The sequence below is a fragment of the Microcebus murinus genome, chromosome 6, assembly GCF_040939455.1.
Source record: "Microcebus murinus isolate Inina chromosome 6, M.murinus_Inina_mat1.0, whole genome shotgun sequence".
Taxonomy (NCBI): domain Eukaryota; kingdom Metazoa; phylum Chordata; class Mammalia; order Primates; family Cheirogaleidae; genus Microcebus; species Microcebus murinus.
Genome location: NC_134109.1, coordinates 25,716,170 through 25,718,874, shown reverse-complemented (window position 1 = coordinate 25,718,874; position 2,705 = coordinate 25,716,170). Strand labels below are relative to the sequence as shown.

Here is a 2,705-nt window from a genome sequence, read left to right as displayed (position 1 = left end):
TTTCTATTTTTAGTAGAGATGGGGTCTCGCTCTTGCTCAGGCTGGTTTCGAACTCCTGAGCTCGAGCGTTCCTCCCGCCTTGGCCTCCCAGAGTGCTAGGATTACAGGCATGAGCCACCGTACCCAGCCTGTGTAAGGTACTTTTATTGCAAAGAAACATGGTACCAGGGATCAGATCAGCCCCTGAAAATAGGGGCTCCAGGCAGGCAAGAGAGAGGTCCCCTGGATGTGGCCAGGATGAGGGTGTGGCAGGTGTGGGCAGCTACAGGTGGGGGAATCTGCAGTGTTTCCATGCAGGGGGCTGGGCCAGCAGCCGATGCCCACATCCAACAGATGCCTGCAAGACTGGAATGAAGGACAGGAGGAATGGGGATCCCTGGGATGGCTCAGGCAAGGGACTCCAGGGCTGTGGTCTTCTCAGGGAGGACCCCCTGCGTTCTGGTTTGCTCAGTACTTCCAGCTCCTGGCCACACAGATGAGGCCAGAGATTGCGCCCGTGACAGGTAGACTCAGCCACTCCAGGCCAAACCAGTTCCTATCCGATGCTGGGCTCTCTTCTTGCTCCCTGTCCTGCTTTCTGTCTAGCCCTGTATCTCTACCTCTGTCACTCTAGGCCAGTTTCACTCTCTTTTTCTCCTTCCTGCTGCTCATGACAATAGTCATAGCTGCTCACGAGCCCGGCGCAGTGCAAAGTGGGTGTTTCCTGTGGCTACGCACACCTTCAGCCTCTGAAGATTCACCTGGTATCCCGTGCATGCCCCGTGGGACTTCCTGCTCCCAGAGCGAGAAGGCAGGATTTGGGGCCTGGGAAGGACCCGAGAGGCTCATTGGCTCCAGTGCCCTCATTTTACAGATGGGAAAGCTGAGGCCTTGAGCGGATGAGGGCCTTGGCCGCGGTGCCCCAGCTGTGGTGCAGGAATAAGCCCAGACCTCGGCCTCTTGACCAAAGATGTCTTGCATCGTTGGGATGTGAATTGCTTGCCTCGGCTTCACTAAGAAGCCTCTTTGACCTTGCGCTTCTGAGTGCTTGAGCAGCGAGCCTCGGGCCGGGCAGTGCAGATCGCTGACGCGATGTGCCAGCGAGCGTCACGCTGCATGCCCACCGCAGGCCAGCAGGGCAGGGACACTGCAAGAGCCAGACAGATAGCCAGAGGGGGCTGGACAGAGTGATGCAGGCAATTCAGATTTAGGAAAATTAAGAGATCGAAAGAGTTTTAACAAATGGAAACCGCTAAGAGGAAAGATGAGCCGGTCGTTCTGGGCAAAGCAGCTTCTCTGCCATCAGTCCCCGCTGGCAGGCCCCTGGTCCCCTCATACTTCTCTCCCTAGGCTGTCTGTTCAAGCCGTTCTCTGCTCTTGGTGACCTAAGTGAAGACACAGTAGGAATTCCCTCCTTGCCCACGCCCGTCCCGGGGGCATGTGTAGCAGGAAGTGGGGGTAAGAGCTGTGTGAGAATCAAGACCACGTGCTCTGTGCGCCTCCCCTTGGCCTTCCCACGGCCTCGCTCCGTGGCTGGCACAGACGCAGGAATGCATCACCTGCTGCCCGCCCTGTGGGTGCCTCCAGACAGCATCCCGGCTCCTCCAGCCCAGGCCACGGTCAGCAGCTAACTGGCCACCCCTGATCAGAGGTCAGCTCAGGGTCTGGCAATATTAGCATGTACATAAACACCTCTGGCTGAGCTGGGAAGACTGCAGAAGGCGCTATGGAGGAAGGAGCCCCTTCCCACGCTAGGAGAACATCGAGGAATAAACAGCCCCTGCACAGTGCTGTGGAGCGAGCGACACCTTTCATGCCACACAGGTGTGAATTCAGCCGGCCACTGTGACTCTCCTTGCTGTGCAGCCTTGGGTGAGCCACCGAATCCCTGTGCCATGCTGGCCTCATACGAAAGATGAAAGTTTGAATCCTTCCCTTACAAAGTTGCAGAACGATTTAATACAATAACACCTGTCGGCCAGGCGCCGTGGCTCATGCCTGTAATCCTAGCACTCAGGGAGGCCAAGGTGGGAGGACTGCTCAAGTCAGGAGTTCGAAACCAGCCTGAGCAAGAGCGAGACCCGTCTCTACTAAAAATAGAAAGAAATTAATATCAAAAAAATTATATATAAAAAAAAACACTTGTCAATTGCTCATGCAGGGGTACTGTCAGGCCTCAGTAGACCAGATGTGCCCCAAGCATTCTCTGTGAACATGACTGTGGACTTTAAAAAGAAAAATGCAAATTCATCCTAAAGTATTACTGAATTACTAGTTATTATACACAACTAGTAAGATGAAAGTTACCAAGATTATGATATAGGGGAGCTGAGAAATGTTGTGGCATTAAAAAGAGTTCCTCAGGATCCTTTCGCAGTTCATAAGTGTAGTGATTGGGCTCTCACACTCATGTGTCCGTGTGACTCCCTCAAACCTCCCTCCCTGGTTACAATATTGGTGCAGTATCCTTCTGATGTGAAAAAAAAAGGGAGAAAGAAAAAAGAGGTCCTCATAGCCTCAGAGGTCTGTATGGACCTAAGATGGAAATATAAGCAACATGGAGCTGAGTAAAAAAAAAAAAAAAAAAAAGCAAGAGGCTGAGCAGTATATATAGTCAAATTGCATTTATGTGCATTTAAGCTCCAAGTGCTGGGCATGTGCTTTAGAAACTTCTGGAAGGAGTCACAAAATAACTGTCATTCGAGTACCTGTGGGAAAGGGAATCC

At 52.6% G+C, this 2,705-nt stretch overlaps 1 pseudogene; it reads left to right on the top strand.

Moving 5' to 3' along the window:
• Positions 1-2,344: 2,344 nt before the first annotated feature.
• Positions 2,345-2,455, top strand: LOC142871817 (uncharacterized; annotated as a pseudogene).
• The last annotated feature ends 250 nt before the right edge of the window (positions 2,456-2,705 follow it).